This window comes from Ornithorhynchus anatinus, chromosome 3 (assembly GCF_004115215.2).
Source record: "Ornithorhynchus anatinus isolate Pmale09 chromosome 3, mOrnAna1.pri.v4, whole genome shotgun sequence".
Lineage (NCBI taxonomy): Eukaryota > Metazoa > Chordata > Mammalia > Monotremata > Ornithorhynchidae > Ornithorhynchus > Ornithorhynchus anatinus.
This window is the reverse complement of record NC_041730.1, coordinates 128,825,983-128,846,225: the sequence shown is the minus strand read 5'-3', so window position 1 is coordinate 128,846,225 and position 20,243 is coordinate 128,825,983. Positions and strand designations below refer to the sequence as shown.

Genomic DNA, 20,243 nt, shown 5'->3' with positions numbered 1-20,243 from the left:
CTGATCCAGTGCTTACCTTTGATTTTCCTAAATGTGATTTTCTGAGATGTGAGTCTGCGAGGTAAACTTCCAAAAGCTACGGATAGGACTCTGTGTGCTACATAACTAAGCTCTTGTTTCCTCTCCATCTGCAGGACCCTTTATTCACCCCTACCCTCAGCCCACAGAAATTATGTACACATCCTGAATTGTACTCTGCAAGTACTTAGTACAGTGCTCTGTACACAGTAAGTGCTCAATAAATATGATTGGATGAATGAATATCCATTATTAATTTATATTAATGTCTGTCTTCCCCTCAAGACTGTAAGGTCATTGTGGACAAGAAATATGTCTACCACTTCTGTTATATTATACTCTCCAAAGTGCTTAGAGCAGTGCTTGGCACACAGTAAACATTCAATAAATAGGATTGATTGATTTTACAATACACAACTCCTAATTATAGCACCTGTCATGCAAGGACCTCAAAAATCAGAGGGTATATTCTTTGGAAAAAGCAGACCTGAGAATCAGAGCTAATTCTGAGGGGACTTAATCCCAGCTTCACCACGTGTCTGCTGTGTGACCTTGGACAAGTCTTTTAACTTCTCTATTACCTCAATTCCCTCATCTGAAAAATGGGGATTGAATACATGTTCTCTTTCCTACTTAAACCATAAGCTCTATGTGGGACCTGATTATCTTATATGAACCTCAGCGCTTAATACAATGCTTGGTGTAGAATAAGCACTTAATAATGCCATTATTATTATTATTATTACCATACCTGGCAGGTAGAGTCATTCATTCAATAATATTTATTGAGTGCTTACTATGTGCAGAGCTCTATACTAGAGAAGCAATGTGGCCTAGTAGAAAGAGCATGGGCTTGGGAGTCAGAGGACATGGGTTCTAGTCCCAGGTCCACCACTTGTCTGCTGTGTGACCTTGGGCGAGTCACTACACACCTCTATGCCTCAGTTACCTCATCTGTAAAATGGGGTTTAAAAGTGTGAGCCCCACGTGGGACAACTGATCACCCTGTATCCACTTCAGCTCTTTCAGCAGTGCTTGGCACATAATAAATGCTTAACAAATACCACAATCATTATTATTATTATTAATAAATGCTTGGGAGAGTATAATATAACAATAGGCAGACACATTCCCTGCCCACAGTGAGCTTAAAGAATCCGGGAGATAGAGCACGAAGCCAGGAGAAAGCACACCTTCACTCTATATCCACCCACCAGACTAGTGGCTCTGTTGACCATGGCTTCAATTTTAAAAGGGGCCCCAGAATTGCACCAGTGTCCTAGAGTTCTCTGGGGCCAAAGATGTCCCATCATCCATCTAGACTGCAGATAATAATAATAATAATAATGTTGGTATTTGTTAAGCGCTTACTATGTGCAGACCACTGTTCTAAGCACTGGGGTAGACACAGGGGAATCAGGTCCTCCCACGTGGGGCTCACAGTTAATCCCCATTTTACAGATGAGGGAACTGAGGCACAGAGAAGTGAAGTGACTTGCCCACAGTCACACAGCTGACAAGTGGCAGAGCCGGGAGTCGAACTCATGACCTCTGACTCCGAAGCCCAGGCTCTTTTCCACTGAGCCACAATCAGATAAGGGAAGCAGAGCCCCTAGGAGAAAACCAGGTCAGATCATCATAAATTCATTTATTTATATTAATGTCTCTCTTCCTCTCTGGACTGTAAGCTCAATGTGAGCAGGGAATGGGTCTGCTTATTGGTTAGAGCTAGGAAAAGCTTTTCCCTGATGCTAGGCTACCTGGTACTTTATCCAAGAAAACTTCATTAAAATCCATTCCTTCATGATACCATCCACAACCTCAACTGGAGGCTCCATCCTCAAGTGTCAATAAAGTTCTCATCCGGCCTCAGTTTCCCCATTTGCAAAAGGGTTACAGATACGTATAAATATAGGTTAAGTATAAAAGGGATCAATAAGGGCTAAACAAGATTAATTAGGTTCCTTGAAAAGAGGTGCTGGATAAACACAAACCACCATGATTTAAATGTGAATAAAAGATTGGTCTCAGACTTCTGGGGCCATTAACACTCTTGATTCTTGTGGATTAGGGGATAGTGGAGCATATTTATTGATTTTTGCCCCTATTAGTTAGAGATACCAATTTTATTGATTCCTTTATTCCTCTGCCTGAAAGAGATTCTTAAGACATTTCTCTCTCTACCGAAGGCTTTTTTGTTAACAATTAAGCATTCCTGCATGAGTTCATTTTTTTTTTAAGTCCTACAAAATACCAATAGGGAAAACATGAAATAATGATGATGCTATTTATTAAGGGCTTACTATGTGCCAGACACTGCATCAAGACCTAGGGCATAAAATGCAAACAACAGACACAGTTTCGATCCTAGCTCACAAGTCCAAGAGCGAGAGATTGAGAGAAAACGGGCATTTTACTCTCATTTTACAGATGAAAATATTGAGGCAGAGAAGTTAAGAACCATGATCAAGGTCACACACCGCAGACCAATAAAACATATGAGACAGGAAGTTGGGTCTCCTGCCTTTCAGTCCTGTGCTTTCTATTACTAATAATTGTAATTAGGTACTTGTTAAGCACTTACTATGTGTCAATCACTGTTCTTAGCACTGGGGTAGATACAAATTAATCAGGTTGAACACATTCCCTGTCGCACATTGGACTGGCACTCTTAATCCCCATTTTTTACAGATGAGGTAACTGAGGCAGAGAGTAGTTAGGGGACTTGCTGAAGGTCACAGAAGACATGTGGCAGAGCTGGGATTAGAACTCATGACCTTCTAACTTCCAGGCCCATGCTCTACCCACTATAACATGCTGCCTCAATAACTTCTCCTTGGAGATGAAGTGTAATAATGAAGGGAAGCACAGTAGATAGAGCATGGACCCGGGAGTCAGAAAGACCTTTGTTCTAATCCGGGCTCTGATACCTGTCTGCTGTGTGACCTTGGGCAAGACATTTAACTACCCTGAGTCTCACCTCATCTGTAAAGATGAGGATTAAGACTGTGATCCTCATGTGGAACATGGACTGTGTCACCATTCATTCATTCAACGATATTTATTGAGCACTTACTGTGTGCAGAGCACTGTACTAAGTGAATGGGTAAGTACAATACCACAATAAACAGTGACATTCCCTGCCCACAACGAGCTTACAGTCTAGAGGTGGGAGACAGACATCAATACAAATAAATAAAATTGCAGATATGTACATATGGGGTCTGGTGCTGGGGGCAGTTGGGAGAGCAAAGGGAGCATGTCAGGGCCATCCAGAAGGGATTGGGAGAGGAGGAAAGGTGGGACGTAGTCTGGGAGAGCCTCTTGGAAGAGATATGCCTTCAATACGGCTTTGAAGAGGGGGGAGAGTAACTGTCAGATTTGAGGAGGGAGGGCATTCCAGGCCAGAGGCAGGATGTGAGCCAGGGTCAGTGGCAAGACAGGAAAGATTGAGGTGCAGTGAGAAGGTTAGCATTAGAAGAGCGAAGTGTGCAGGCTGGGTTGTAGAAGGAGAGAAGCAAGGTGAGGTAGGAGGAGGCAAAGTGATAGGTTGCTTTAAAACCAATGGTGAGGAGTTTTTGTTTGCTATGGAGGTGGATGGGCAACCACTGGAGCTTTTTGGGTGGGCTGATGTGTCCTGAACATTTCTGTAGAAAGACGATCCAGGCAGCAGAGTGAAGTATGGTCTGAGGAGAGACAGGAGGCTGGGAGGTCAGCAAGATGACTGACGCAGTAGTCCAGGTGGGACAGGATGAGTGATTGTATTAACATGGTAGCAGTTTGGATAGAGAGGAAAGGCAGATTATAGCAATGTTGGGAAGGCGGGACTGATGGATTGAATATGTGGATTGAAAGACAGAAAAGAGTAAAGGATAACACCAAGGTTATGGGTTCGGGAGACAGGAAAGATGGTGGCGCTATCTACTATGATGGGAAAGTCACGGGGAGGACAGGGTTTGGGTGGGAAGATGAGGAGCTCCGTTTTGGACATGTCAAGTTTGAGGTGACAGAAGGATATCCAAGTAGAGATGTCTGGAAGGCAGGAGGAGACGAGAGACTGGAAAGAGGGAGAGTGATCAGGGCTGGAGATGTCGATTTGGGTATCATCCGCACAGAGGTGTTAGTTGAAGCCATGGGAGCGAATGAGTTCTCCAAGGGAGTGGGTGGAGATGGAGAATAGAAGGGGACCAAGAACTGAACCTTGAGGGACTCCCACAGCTAGGGGATGGGAGACAGAGGAGGGGCCCATAAAGGAGACTGAAATGGGCAGCCAGAGAGATGAGGAGACCCAGGAGAGGACAGAGGCAGTGAAGTCAAGGTTGGATAATCTTTCCAGGAGAACGGGGTGGTCCACAGTGTCGAAGGCAGCTGCGAGGTTGAGGTGGATTAGAATGGAGTAGAAGCAGTTGGATTTGTCATGAAGGAACTCATTGGTGACCTCAGAGAGGGCGGTTTCTCTGGAGTGAAGGGGACGGAAGCCAGACTGGAGGGGGTCCAGGACAAAATTGGAGGAGAGAGATTAGAAACAGTGGGTGTGGGTATCTCGCTCAAGGAGTTTGGAGAGGAGTGGTAGGAGGTAATCAGTGTCCAACCTGATTAGCTTACATCTACTCCAGTGCTTAGTACAGTGCCTAGCACACGGTAAGCGCTTAAGAAATACCATAAAAAATACTACCGAATGAAGAAAACAACCTCCCTTAGAGCCAATTATGTAATAATAATAATGCTAATGAGAAAAGTAATGATAGTATTATTACTTAAAAAATAGCACTGAATGAAGAAAACGTCCTTACAGACAGTTATATAATAATAATAATAATAATCTATTAAGCATGCATTACAGGCCAAACACTGTACTACATGCTGGGGTAGGTATAAGATAATCAGGTCTCACACAGGGCTCATAGTCTAACCAGGAGTGAGAACATAGAATTTATTCCCAATTCGCAGATGAGGGAACTGAGGCACAGAGAATTGAAGTGCCTTGCCCAAGGACACCCAACAGGCAAGTGGTGGGTCTAGGATTAGAACTCAAGTCCTAACCAGGTTAACTAGGGAAGGAGGCCAGAGAGGGAGTCGGGCGCGGCAATCGTCCCGGGGCGGCAGAGGAAAGGGTGTACAAGGAAGCTTGGTCTCACTGTGTCTATGACCTGCCTCTCACCCCGGGGAATACCTGCTCTCCATGGAGCACCGTAGAAGCTGGGGAGATAATAATAATGTTGGTATTTGTTAAGCGCTTACTATGTGCAGAGCACTGTTCTAAGTGCTGGGGTAGATACGGGGTAATCAGGTTTTCCCACGTGAGGCTCACTAGTCTTCATTCCCATTTTACAGATGAGGGAACTGAAGCACAGAGAAGTGAAGTGACTTGCCCAAAGTCACACAGCTGAGACGTGGCAGAGCTGAGATTCGAACTCATGACCCCTGACTCCCAAACCCAGGTTCTTTCCATTGAGCCACGCAAGGCCTCTGATCTGCTCCACAAGACTCCCCAGAAGCCGGTCCCAGGCACGTGGCTCAGTGGAAAGAGTCCGGGCTTGGGAGTCAGAGGTCATGGGTTCGAATCCCGGCTCTGCCACTTGTCAGCTGTGTGACTGTGGGCAAGTCACTTCACTTCTCTGGGCCTCAGTTCCCTCATCTGTAAAATGGGGATGAAGACTGTGAGCCCCACGTGGGCCAACCTGATTCCCCTGTGTCTACCCCAGCACTTAGAACAGTGCTCTGCACGTAGTAAGCACTTAACAAATACCAACGTTATCATTATTATTATTAAAATGGGGATTAACTGAGAGCCTCACATGGACAACCTGATTATCCTGTATCTACCCCAGCGCTTAGAACAGTGCTCTGCACGTAGTAAGCGCTTAACAAATACCCACATTATTATTAATAGATTAGGGACAGCCCACTCAGCACATAAAGCGGGGAGAGGCTACCTTTCCGTTCCTCGAGGAGCAGCACAGCCCAGTACGAACTAAATCGCAAGCCTGGGAGTCAGGAGGCGTGGGTTCTAATCCCAGCTCCATCTCTTGCCTGCTGCATGACCTTGGGCGATTCCCTTCATTTCTCTGGGCCTCAGTCTCCTCATCTGTAAAATAAAGATTAAGTACCTGTTCTCCCTCCCACTTAGGCTGTGAACACCATAGGTAACAGGGACTGTGTCTAATCTGATTCTTTTGTTTCTTCCCCAGTGCTAACTATAGTGCTTGGAACACAATAACCACCTAACAAATGCCAGTTATTAGAAGCAGCGTGGTGTAGTGGATAGAGCAAGAGCCTGGGAGTCAGAAGGTCATGCGTTCTAATACCGCTCCACCACTTGTCTCCTGTGTAACCTTGGGCAAGTCACTTCGCTTTTCTGGGCCTCAGTTACCTCATCTGTAGAAAAAAGGGGGATTAAGAATCGAGCCCAATATGGGACAGGGACTGTGTCCAACCTGATGGACTTGTATCTACCCCAGCACTTAGAACAGTACTGGGCGCATAGTAAGTACTTAACAAATACCACAATTACTTATTATTTATTTCATTTATCATTATGGCACCTCCAGACTCACACCCACTCAGGGACTGACCAGGGGCTTTTCTTAGGCCTAATGAGGCGTCAGGTCCTGGGACCAGAGATTAATCTTTTCCTTTCTTACCCTTCTCTCTCTCTCACTCTCTCTCTTTCTCTCTCTCACGTCAGGGCATAAAATCGGTGACCTCCCACCACACGTAAAACCATAGGTTTTCCAACGATAGAACTTTTTTTATAACGGATCTTCCTCTATCCATTAAATTATCAAATAAGCGAGCATGAAAACTTATGTTTTCATAACACTAATACAATCTGACGCACACGTGCCAAATCTTTCACTTGCACCTTGAAAGAGAAGCAGCTTGATCTAGTGGATAGAGCACCACCCTAGGAGTCAGAAAGTCATGGGTTCCGATTTTGGCTCTGCCACTTGTCTGCTGTGCGATCTTGGGCAAGGCATTTCACTTCTGGGTGCCTCGGTTCCCTCATCTGTAAAATGCGGATGGAGATTGTGACTCCCATGTCAGACGAGGACTGTGTCCAACCGGAAGAGCTTGTATCTATCCCAGTGCTTAGAACAGTGCTTGGAGCATAGTAAGTACTTAACAAGTACCAGAATTATTATTATTCCCCGCTTCTAGACTTTAAGCCTGGTGTAGGCAGGGATTGTCTCTTTTTATTGCCGAGTTGACTTTACAGGCGCTTAGAACAGTGCTCTGTGCACAGTAAGCGCTCAGTAAATGTGATTGAATGAATGCCCGAATAAATGTGGGGCAGGGATTGTAACCAACCCCTACACCAGCCTTAGAATAGTGTTCGGCACACAGTAAGCGCTTAACAGATCCTATTACCATCATTATTATTATTACCATTATTTGGTGACGTGGCTATTCACTAACAGAAATAATATGCAAAATGGCCACCTGAGCTGTCAAATAAGTGGACGATTCAAGTGTTAGAGCCAGTAACTGTGGTTTCACAATCTGCACAAATGAAACATTTCGACATTTTCAGAACCTCTAGACAATAAAACCCTCCTGGCTCTTATTTAAAGCTTGCAGGTTGGAGCTAAACAATATGCTAATGATCTCCAAGGACTCAGAATTCCTGTTGCCTAGTGACAAAGTTGCCCAGCCTGCAGAAGAACAGAATAGCCTGGAACATTAACAGGGTAAGGTGTTTCGGTTTTTTTCTTTATTTTTGTTTTTGTTGATTTTTAATCTTTCCCAAACAAGGAATCCTTGAAAGTTCAGAAATCAGGAGCCTGTGAAAACTGAATCTATTCTGATTTCTCCTGCCCTGTGTGTTCTATTTACAAACCAGACATTAACTAATCCATTATTCAGGGGAGAGATCCATGAAAGAAGACTGCATTGTAACGGGCTAAGCGTGGAAGCTAACTCCACTGACAAAGCTGTTCGCGAAGGTTTTCGCAAACTGCTTGATAAAAAGGCTACTCAGCCTGCTGCTGGTAAGATCTTGCCCTGTATTTTACAAAAGATGTCTGAGACCCAAGGGAAATGTTTCGATGAAGCCTTCTTTCGGATCTAAGGGAAGATTGAGTTAACCAGTATCTGTTTGGAGCCAAACTGTGCTAAAATGGTTCTACGGCTATCCAGGTAACAGTTGAAACATAACTGAAGTCAAAAAGAATGTTTTAGGAGGCAATTCTGACAATGATGATGATGATGGTATTTGTTAAGCGCTTACTATGTGTCAAGCACTGTTTTAAGTGCTGGGGTAGACACAAAGTAATCAGGTTGTCCCACGTGGGGCTCACCGTCTTAATCCTTATTTTGCAGATGAGGTAACTGAGGCACAGAGAAGTTAAGTGGCTTGACCGCGGTCACGCAGCAGACCAGTGGCAGAGCCAAAATTAGAACTCACGTCCACTGACTCCCAATGCCGTGCTCTTTCCATTAAGCCACACTGCTTCTCCATGGAGGATGATTGCAATATCCTCCTCTCCATTTTGATGGCAGTGTTCCGGTTACAGTTCCGTTCGGATAGTTGAACCAAGAACCTGTTTGCTTAGTGCTTGCTAACTGCAGGAAGAGCTTTTCTTCTGAATTCGCCATTTCTAAGTAGCAGACATGAGAACAAAGGGCGAGCAAAGGCGTGAACCTCAAAAACAAAGGAAAGAAGGAAACAGATGGGGAAAAGGAAATGCAAACCTCTTTGGACTGCTCCGCAAACAGAGTATTTTAAAACGGATGACAGTATAGTAATTCTTTAAGCTCTACCGTTTAACATAACCACTTTATCGGTCCATGGAACGTATTGAGTGCTTACAGCACGCAGTGCATTGTAATAATAATGGTGGTATCTGTTAAGCGCTTACTATGTGCAAAGCACTGTTCTAAGCGCTGGGGGGGATACGACGTGATCAGGTTGTCCCACGTGGGGCTCACAGTTTTAATCCCCATTTTACAGAGGAGGGAACTGAGGCACAGAGAAGTTATGGGACTTGCCCAAAGTCACACAGCTGGCAAGCGGCAGAGCCGGGATTAGAACCCACGACCTCTGACTCTCAAGCCCGGGCTCTTTCCACTGAGCCACGCTGCTTCTTCTGCTTCGCTGTACTAAGCACTCGGGATGGGAACGTTCCCACATGGAGCGTACATTTTATAGGAATGTAAACAACAGGCATCAATGGGTTGGTCCTGATGCAGCATCGTACAGTGGATAGAGCATGACCCTGGAAGTCTGGAGGTTACGGCTTTTAATCCTGACTCCATTCCTTGTCTGCTGTGTGGTCTTGGGCATGTCACTTCACTTTTCTGTGCCTCAGTCTCTTCATCTGTAAAATGAGGATTGAGACTGTGAGCCCCATGTGGGACAGGGACTGTGTCCAACCTGATTTCCTTGTATCTAGCCCAGCATTTAGAACACTGCTTGGCACATAGTAAGCACTTAACAAATACCATAATTATTATTATTATAAATAAGGAATTTGTATTTTGGCATTTGGACTGGGACAACCAACTATTACGCTAATTGGTGAAGGACACACACTAAAGGAGAAGCTAGTGAAAGATGATCATGGTCCAGGGTACTGTCATTGTCAGGTGATCGATCTTCAGGTGATCGATCAATTAATCAATCATATGCATTTACTGTGTGCAGAGCACTTTACTAAGCTTTGGAAGAGTACAAAATAACAGATTGGTAGACATGTCCCCAGCCCTCATTAATACAACAGTAATAATGACGAATATACTAATATTGGTATTTGTTGGTATTTGTTAAGCGCTTACTATGCGCAGAGCACTGTTCTAAGCGCTGGGGTAGATACAGGATAATTACCTTGTCCCACGTGGGGCTCACAGTCTTCATCCCCATTTTACAGATGAGGTAACTGAGGCCCAGAGAAGTGGAGTGACTCGCCCACAGTCACACAGCTGACAAGTGGCAGAGCTGGGATTCGAACCCATGACCTCTGACTCCCAAGCCTGTGCTCTTTCCACTGAGCCACGCCAATGATGATAATTAGTATTTATTAAGGAAATCTTTGCGGCAAATCACTGTGTTTAGGATGGAGGGAAAAGCAGAAAATCAGGTCATCGTCATCTTCATCATAATAACAGTGGTTTTCATTAAACAATTACTACGTGCAAAGCATAGCGTTAAAAGATGGGGTAGATGCAGGATAATTAAGTTGGACACAGTCTCTGTCCCACATGGGGCTCGCATTCTAGGTAAGAGAGAGAAAGGGTATTGAAGCCCCATTTTGCAGATGAGGAAACTGAGGCACAGAGATGTTAAAGGATTTGCCCAAGGTCACACAGCAGCCAAGTGGTGGAGCTGGGTTAGAACCGGGTCCTCTAACTCCCAGGCTTGTGCTCTTTCCACTAGGCCACACTGTTTCACATTCAATCCATCCCACCAGAGGCTCATAATCTTAGTCTGAGATCTTCACGGGACAACGTGCACGTCTAATTACCTCTTGCGTACTCTTTCCCAGCACTTAGTACACTGGTCTCCACATGGTAAGACTGTGAGCCCGTTGTTGGGTAGGGATTGTCTCCATCTGTTGCTGAACTGTACTTTCCAAGTGCTTCGTACAGTGCTCTGCACATAGTAAGCGCTTAGTAAATGCAATTCAATGAATGAATAGTGAGTATTTAATAATTAGAGAGAGTGCAGGTATCACCATTTCACAGGTGAAGAGACTGAAGCACAGAGAGGTTAATTGAAATGCCAAAGATCACACAGCAGGTGAATAATAATAATAATAATGTTGGTATTTGTTAAGCGCTTACTATGTGCGGAGCACTGTTCTAAACGCTGGGGGAGATACAGGGTCATCAGGTTGTCCCACGTGAAGTTCACAGTTAATCCCCATTTTACAGATGAGGTAACCGAGGCACAGAGAAGTGAAGTGACTCGCCCACAGTCACCCAGCTGACAAGTGGCAGAGGCGGGAGTCGAACTCATGACCTCTGACTCCCCAGCCCGGGCTCTTTCCACGGAGCCACGCCGCTTCTCAAGGCAGAGCTGGTAACAGAACCCAAACCTCCTCACCCTCAGTCCCGTGCTCTTTACACATAAACAAAATGTTTCATCAGATACAAAGAGCAGGGATACTTATTGAACATTTGTCAAGAGTTTCACAGCACTTTCCTTCCACAGGGAAATCCAGATGGCAGCCTAGTCGGTTTCAGGTGATTTGCTGAAGTCCCTGTAGGTAGATGGCTTCTTTATATTTGTCTATAGCGTGCGGCATTTTTTTTTTCCTCAGAAAAGAGGTACTATCATTCCATAAAGAGCTGGATAGGTCGGTTTTCTCACGCGTCTTGCACAGAGAAAACTTATATGAAAGATCGGCAACTCGAATGAACACTAAACCCACTAAATGTAAACTCCTGGGGGATATTAATCCCTTTACTTCTCTGGGCCTCAGTTATCTCGTCAGTAAAATGGGGATTGAAAGTGTGAGCCCCATTGGAGAAGCAGCGTGGCTCAGTGGAAAGAGCATGGGCTTTGGAGTCGGAGGTAATGGGTTCGAATCCCAGCTCCGCCACTTGTCAGCTGTGTGACTGTGGGCGAGTCACTTAACTTATCTGTGCCTCAGTTACCTCATCTGTAAAATGGGGATTAAGACTGTGAGCCCCACGTGGGACAACCTGATTCCCCTGGGTTTACCCCAGCGCTTAGAACAGTGCTCTGCACATAGTTAGCGCTTAACAAATACCAACATTATTATTATTATGTGGGATAACCTAATTACCTTGTATCTACCCCAGTGCTTAGAATAGTGATTGGCACATAGTAAGCACTTAATACCATCATTATTATTATTACTGCGCAGAGATCACTGTTCTAGGTGCTTGGTGGAGCACAACAGAATTAGTAGACACATTCCCTGCCTGTAGTATACAACTCTGCTCAAAGTAGGTGCTCAGTAAATGATGACGATGACGATGATGAAACAACATAGCTGCCAGAAATAAGCTCCCCGTTTATAATGTTGGTATTTGTTAAGCGCTTACTATGTGCAGACCACTGTTCTAAGCGCTGGGGGAGATACAGGGGAATCAGGTTGTCCCACGTGAGGCTCACAGTTAATCCCCATTTTACAGACGAGGTCACTGAGGCACCGAGAAGTGAAGTGACTTGCCCACAGTCACACAGCTGACAAGGGGCAGAGCCGGGATTCGAACCCATGACATATGACTCCCAAGCCCGGGCTCTTGAAAAGTCCAGCTAGGGAAACACATCGCTGATGATTCTATATCCCCACAAAGGAATGGACTACGACTGTGTATCATCGTTATCATAATTACCATTGCACTCATTCAAAATTCTGTTCTTAGGTTAGGTGTCACAGCCAGATATCTATTTAGTGTAAAATAATGATCTGGCTGAAGGGCTGTTTATTTTTTTTAACTGGATATTTCAATTCATTATTTAAACCATCACCCCAAATCTGCCCATATACCACTAAACCAGTGAGAGTATGCGGACAGAAAAAGTAACACCGACAGACAGCAGTGGAGAAGAAACAGACTCCACGTGAATGAAATAGCAATGCTAGGTACAAGGCGATGTAAATTCAGTAGAGACAAACACCCCTAATCTCCATGGGAGAGAAAAACAGAACCCTCAACTCTGTTTGCTTTACCCCTCTTGTGGGCTGGCTTTACTAGGGGCAAACAAATAATGAGAGTAGTAATAATAATGATAATAATTTCGATATTCATTAAGCACTTACTGTACGTCAAGGACTGTTTTAAAGACTGAGGTAGATAGAAGTTAATCAGTCCAGACACGCTCTCTGTCCCGCATGGGGTTCACAGTCTAAGGAGAAGGGACAGCAGGGATTGAATCTTCATTTTACAGTTGAGAAACTGAGGCCCAGAGAAGTTAAGTGATTTGCCCAAGGTCAACAACAGGCAACTGGCAGAGCTGGGATTAGAACCCGGGCCCTCCGACTCCTAGGCCCATGCTTTTTCCACTAAGACCACGCTCTCTCTAGCTGGGGGAGAAACAACGAAAGGTACGAATTGGACCAACTATAGATTTGCACCGAGGGCGCGGAAGGCAACAAACCGGAGAGGGTCGATCAGGAAGGCAGATGATGACGATGGTGATGATGGGGACATGGTATTAAATGCTGGGGTGAATACAAGCGAATCGGGTTGGACACAGTCCCTGTCCCAGATAGGGCTCGCAGACTTAATCCCCCTTTTACAGATGAAATAAATGAGCACAGAGAAATTGAGTGACTTGCCCAAGATACTAATAGTAATAATGGTAATGATGGTATTTGTGAAGCGCTTACTATGTGCCAGGCACTGTACTAAGCGCTGGAGTGGATGCAAGCAAATCGGGTTGGACAAAGTCTCTCCGTGCCACATAGCGCTCACACTCTCAATCCCTGTTTAACAAAAGAGGTAACTGGGACACAGAGAAGTGAAGTGACTTGCCTAAGGCCACCCAGCAGACAAGTGTAGGATTAGAATCCATGACCTTCTGATGCCCAGGCCTGTGTTCTATCTACTACCCCATGCTGCTTCCCTATAGGGGGAATTAGAACCCAGTCCTTCTGACTCCCAGGGCTGTGCTCTATCCACTAGGCCAGGCTGCTTCTCAAAATCCCTACCTTCGGCAATAATAATAATGATAGTAATAATGTCATGGATGGGTAGACTGAAAGAATCCTGCAGCAATCAGGACTTGTGCAGGGAGCATCTACAGAAATTTTAGGTTCTGAGGATCCCAGCTTCCTCCTAATAATATCGGGATTTGTTACGCGCTTACTATGTGCAGAGCACTGTTCTAAGCGCTGGGGGAGATACGGGGGAATCAGGTCGTCCCACGTGAGGCTCATAGTTAATCCCCATTTTCCAGATGAGGTAACTGAGGCCCAGAGAAGTGAAGTGACTCGCCCACAGTCACACAGCTGCCAAGTGGCAGAGCCGGGAGTCGAACCCAAGACCTCTGACTCCGAAGCCCAGGCTCTTTCCACTGAGCCACGCTGCTTCCCTTAAAAACTGCTGGATTTCACGGCTCCTATCATCACTGCTTTGGGCCTGATCAGGAGTCAGTCTGATTCCTTCCATCCGCCCTCTTTCTGATTGTAGGTGGAGAGTATGGAATTTCTAATTCTGAAGAACCAGAATCCTGAACTGTAACTTCTGGCTCTAACTCAGCCAACTATGGTATTTCATTAACATCTCAATTTAGAATCTCAATCCTCAAACTGTATAGAGAAGCAGTGTGGCTCAGTGGATAGAGCCCGGGCTTGAGAGTCAGAGGTCATGGGTTCGAATCCAGACTCTCCCACTTGTCAGCTGTGTGACCTTGGGCAAGTCACTTAATAATGTTGGTATTTGTTAAGCGCTTACTATGTGCAGAGCACTGTTCTAAGCGCTGGGGGAGATACAGGGTCATCAGGTTGTCCCCACGTGAGGCTCACAGTTAATCCCCATTTTCCAGATGAGGTAACTGAGGCCCAGAGAAGTGAAGTGACTTGCCCACAGTCACACAGCGGACAAGTGGCAGAGGCGGGAGTCGAACTCATGACCTCTGACTCCGAAGCCCGGGCTCTTTCCACTGCACTTCACTTCTCTGGGCCTCAGTTACCTCATCTGTAAAATGGGGATTAACCGTGAGCCTCCCGTGGGACAACCTGATGACCCTGTACCTCCCCCAGCGCTTAGAACAGTGCTCTGCACCTAGTAAGCGCTTAACAAATACCAACATTATTATTATTATTACTGCACACAGTAAGCATTCAATAAATACGATTGAATGAATGAATGACAGATTCTTTCCTGACACACTCTATCTACCCCAGTTCTTAGTGCAGTGTTGGCTTTATACGTAAGCACTTAACAAATACCACAGTATTTCATTATTAATAATAATATGATCATTTATACAGTCAACACGGATGAAAGGATACAACCAACATAAAATGATAAGGCAAGATAAGGGAGCTGGAAGGCCAACTAGGCAACTAATGTAGACAGCCCCAGAACCTATCTGGTCAATGAAGAGAAACTGTTTTCAATCTATGGAGTCTGCAGTGTAGGAGAAGATGAGAAGATAGGAAGATTCAAAGCTGATGGTTACTATCAAATCTGCCACCACTTGTTAGGAAGTGATGTCAATCTTGTGGGCTGGGAAAGATCTACCAAATCAGTTATATTGTGCCCTACAAATGCGGAGCACTGTGCTGCGCACCCAGTAAGCACTCATTCGGTCATCAATCAATCATGTCAATCAGTGCTCTATGCAGATCACTGTGCTAAGCACGTGGGAGAGTGCAACACAGCAATATGAGATACTCAACAAATAGGATTGACTGATATAATACTGTTTAACTGGTTCAATTCTAGATCTATGTTGGCCGCCTGAAGCAATTTCGGCATTGGAAATGCCCTGTTTAAATTGCTCAGCTTACCTCGCATGGAAATATACCAGCCCCTTATTCTCAAGTTAAATGTGAAAACTTCAAAATCTTAAAAACTTCAAAACCTTAGCACTTTTCCTCTTACTCCTTTCCCCATTCTCTTCTCCTGCCAATCCACTCACTGATCACTTTATTGCTATTGTTCTTGTTTTATTGCTATTGTTCTTGTCTGTCCGTCTCCCCCCATTAGACTATAAGTCCCTCAAAGGGCAGGGACTGTCTCTATCTGTTACCGATTTGTACATTCCAAACGCTTAGTACAGTGTTCTGCACATAGTAACTGCTCAATAAATACGAATGAATGAATGAATGATCTCAGAGCTGGCAGGGAATGTGGAAGATACACAAGCAAAATATTGAATCTTGATATCCTAATGTTTTATCAAATATTTCTGCCTCATGGACACTTGAAAGAGAACTTGAAAATACATCAGTGGGCTAAGTTTTGTTTTTGTTTTTCTGAGATCGAAACTGGTCTTGTACCCAATGAACTTTAGAATTGGATATAGAAATTACAATATATATACATACATCATTAAATATTATGATTTCTTTGAGGAAAAAAACAGACAACTTACCGTGCTTACTAACACATTTCACTCCAGGTTCATATATTTGCTATATATAGTTGTTTCTAAGGCCAGGTCTACACAAAAACTATAGAGACGGCAGTTGTCAGTTTGAGTTTGAGTTGTGTAACCAAACCAAACACTTCAAGCCCAAATTCCTCATTCATTCACTCAATAGTATTTATTGAGCGCTTACTATGAGCAGAGCACTGTAGTAAGTGCTTGGAATGTACTATTCGGCAACAGATAGGGACAATCCCTGCCCAATGACGGGCTCACTGTCTAATCGGGGGAGACAGACGGACAAAAACAAGACAACATAATCCTGATGAATAGGACCAAGGGGATGGACACCTCATTAACAAAATTCACAGGGTAATAAAAATATATACAAATGAGCACACTGCTGAGGGGAGGGGAACCAAGCGGGGAGGAGCAAAGGGAAAGGGGGTTTAGCTGAGGGGAGGTGAAGGGGGAGGGAGCAGAAGTCAGAGGGACGTTTCCCCACTTCTCAAGAAACTCCAGTCGTTGCCCATTCACCTCCGTATCAAACAAAAACTCATCACCATTGGCTTTAAAGCAATCAGTCACATTGCCGGCTCCTGCCTCACCTCACTACTCTCGCTCACTACTCTCTACACATGTCCTCACCCAACTAGAACTGTTAACTCTACCTTGTTTTGCACTGCTATAAAACTTTGTTATTTTCATGATCCCAAGGCAACTAGATTTCAGAAAGTTGAAGTGTTGACACTAAGACGATGAACAGGAGAGCTAAGGAAAGAAAAAGGAATCTGTACTGAAGTGAAATCTCCAAGGGTGAAAGTTACCTGGTACTTTTCAAGTATCCTTTATAATAATAATAATAATCATGATAATGATATCTGTTAAGCGCTTACTATGTGCCAAGCACTATTCTAAGCACGGGGGTGGATACAAGCAAATTGGGCTGGACAGGGCCCCTGTCCCTCATGGGGCTCACAGTCTTAATCGCCATTTTATTAATTCATTTGTTCATTCATTCAATAGTATTTAGTGAGTGCTTACTGTGTGCAGAGCATCTTACTCAGTGCTAACTTCTCTGTGCCTCAGTTACCTCATCTGTAAAATGGGGATTAAGACTATGAGCCTCGCGTGGGACAACCTGATTACTCTGTGTCTACCCCGGCGCTTAGTACAGTGCTCTGCACATAGTAGGCACTTAACAAATACCAACATTATTATTACTACTGGGAGAGTACAATACAAGAAACAAACATTTTCCCTACCCACAGTGAGTTTACAGCCTAGAGGGGGAATCAGATATGTGGCGCAGTGGAAAGAGCCCGGGCTTGGGAGTCAGAGGTCATGGGTTCGAATCCCTGCTCGGCCACCTGTCAGCTGGGTGACTGTGGGCAAGTCACTTCACTTCTCTGGGCCTCAGTTACCTCATCTGTAAAATGGGGATTAAGACTTTGAGCCCCACGTGGGACAACCTGATTCCCCTGTGTCCACCCCAGCGCTTAGAACAGTGCTCTGCACATAGTAAGCGCTTAACAAATACCAACATTATTATAAATAAATACATTACAGATGCATATATAAGTGCTGTGGGGCTGAGAGGGGGGATTAATAAAGAGAGCAAGTCAGGGTTACAGAGAAGGGAGTGGGAGAAGAGGAGAGTGCGGGCTCAGTTGAGGAAGGCCTTTTGGAGGAGATGTGTCGTCAATAAGGCTTTGAAGAGGAGAGAGTCACCGTCTGTCGGATTTGAGGAGGGAGGATGTTTCAGGCCAGAGGGAGGATGCGGGTGAGGGGTCGTCGGCGAAACAGACGAGATCGAAGTACAGTGAAAAGGTCAGTATTAGAGGAGCAGAATGTGCGGGCTACGTTGCAGGAGAGTAGTGAGGTGAGGTAGGAGCCGGCAAGGCCGGCCGGAGTGCTTTAAAGCCAGTGGTGATGAGTTTTTGTTTGATACGGAGGTGGATGGGCAACGGCCGGAGTTTCTTGAGAAGTGGAACAGCATGTCCTGAACTTTTTGGTAGAAAAATTGATCTGGGGAGCAGAGTGAAGTATGGACTGGAGTGGGGTGACACAGGAGGCTGGGAGGTCAGCAAGAGGCTGATACAATCATCAAGGTGGGATAGAATAAGTTTTTATATCAATATGGTAGCAGTTTGGATGGAGAGGACAGGGCAGATTTTAGAGATGTGAAGGTGGGACTGACAGTAATTAGTGATGGACTGAATACATGAATATATTTTCCAAGTGATGTAACTGTGGCCCAGAGAAGTTATTTGACTTACCCAAGGTCACCCAGCAGACAAGTGGTGGAGCCTGAATTAGAACCCAAATGCTTCTGAGTCCCAGGTCCAAGCTTTATAATAATAATAATAATAATAACAATAATAGTATTTGTTAAGTGCTTACTATATGCTAAGCCCTGTTCTAAGTTCTAGGGTATATACAAGATAATCAGTTTGTCCCATGTGGGGCTCACAGTCTTAATCCCCATTTTACAGATGAGGGAACTAGGGCACAGAGAAGTTAAGTGTCTTGCCCAAAGTCACACAGCTGACAAGAGGTGGAGCCACCATTACAACCTGCGACCTCTGACTCCCAAACCCGTGCTCTTTCCATTAAGTTACACTGATTTATCCACCAGGTCATGCTGCTTCCTTATCAGATCAGACCTATTCCCTGTCTAGACACAGAGCTCAAAAGTCTAAGAGGTGGAAGGAAAAGATATCACCATTTTATAAATGAGTTAACAGGTTCATGGAGGGTAAATGACTTGTCCGAAGTCATACACCGTGTCAGAGCTGAGATTCAAACCCCAGTTCCCTAACTTTCAGTCCCATGTTCATTCCACTTGAGCCGCGCTGCCCTCCCAGTATGACAACTGACAGCAAGTTAAGTATCTCTGACCCTAAATGTGCATGTCATCTTCCTGCTTTCTAATCAGAAAGAGGGTAAGGAACGTGTGCGGGAAGACAAGAAAGAGTTCCTAGGGGACAGCTGAGATTTCTTTCTCTTCCATTTGCACTTCACTGATCAATTGTTGCGCATGCATAGAGGGTCCAGGGTTTTTGTATCACTATCATCATTCCCCAAGGAGGCTAAAAAGAATGCTGAAAAATCACCCTCTTGGTTATGGTTTTTAAAACATGCAGAGATGCTCTTTCATTCTGATAACATCAACTGGGTGGGAACTGGGCAGGAATTTGCACTCCTGAGTTGTAGTGACAACCAATTTCTATTTCCATTTAAAAATCCTTCCTGACTTTAGCATTTCTTTAATGCCCCTAATTATTGCCAGGGTTTCCGCTCGGGCAGAGGAAGAGTGTCTCCCTTTATTCATCTGTCCCTCAGCCCACAGCAGTTATGTACATATCTCTTATTTATTTATTTATTATTCATTTATTCATTTATTTATATTAATATCTGTCTCCCCTGGCTAGACTGTAAACTTATTTAAGCTAGGGCATGTGTCTACCAACTCTGTTCTATTGTACTCTCCCAAAGGCTTAGTACGGTGCTCGGCACACAGTAAGCGATCAGTGAACAACAATGATTGATTGAGTGATTGGTCTCATAATGCAATTGCAAGTGACCTGAGTTCCCCTACACCCAAGCACCGTGGGGAGATTCTGTGCTCTCCCAAGCACTTAGCATAGTGTTCTGCACACAGAAAGAGCTCCACAGATATCACTGATTGATTAATCTTCTAAAATAGCCCCAGTGGTCCCCAGGGTCAGGATGGCCTCTCCCCATGATGTCTGCTGGTTCATTCTTGGATGTTTAGGAGAAGGTCTCAGGAAAGACGCCCAGAATGTCACTGGTCTGGCCCAGGTGACACTCACCCGCTCTTATCCCCTGGGAGAGTTGGAGAGTTCAGTAGGGAGAGGGAAAAACTGTTTGAGGCCTAAAAGTGCAATGTGGTTGGAAAGTTCCGCTTCAGAGAACCATATTCATTCAATAGTATTTATTGAGCACTTACTATGTGCAGAGCACGGTACTAAGCACTTGGAATGTACAATTCGGCAACAGATAGAGACAATCCATCTTGATCCATTTCCTGCAGGATCCTAAATCATCAGTGAAATGCTTTGCATGCTACTCTCTATTACTACATTTAGTACATGTATAATACCAACAATTACAAATTGCAAAAAGCCATCAAATTATTCTATCTAGGTCAGTAACATTGGCACATTACTCAGCTCTCAAGTCAGTACCT

General features: G+C 44.6%; 2 protein-coding genes across 5 annotated transcripts in view; one reads left to right on the top strand and one right to left on the bottom strand.

Annotated features, from left to right (window-relative positions):
* The window catches only part of WDFY4 (WDFY family member 4), a 404,782-nt gene that overhangs the window by 93,948 nt on the left and 290,591 nt on the right, over positions 1-20,243 (bottom strand). The window lies entirely within an intron of this gene.
* Positions 1-20,243, top strand: part of LRRC18 (leucine rich repeat containing 18) — a 37,576-nt gene that overhangs the window by 390 nt on the left and 16,943 nt on the right. Inside the window, exon 2 of one of the 2 annotated variants that reach the window (XM_029060702.2) lies at positions 7,593-7,709. The exons of the other annotated variant lie outside the window; for it this stretch is intronic. The gene's annotated coding sequence lies outside the window, so the exon portion shown is untranslated. The remainder of the gene's footprint in view (positions 1-7,592; positions 7,710-20,243) is intronic. 2 annotated transcript variants of the gene reach the window in all.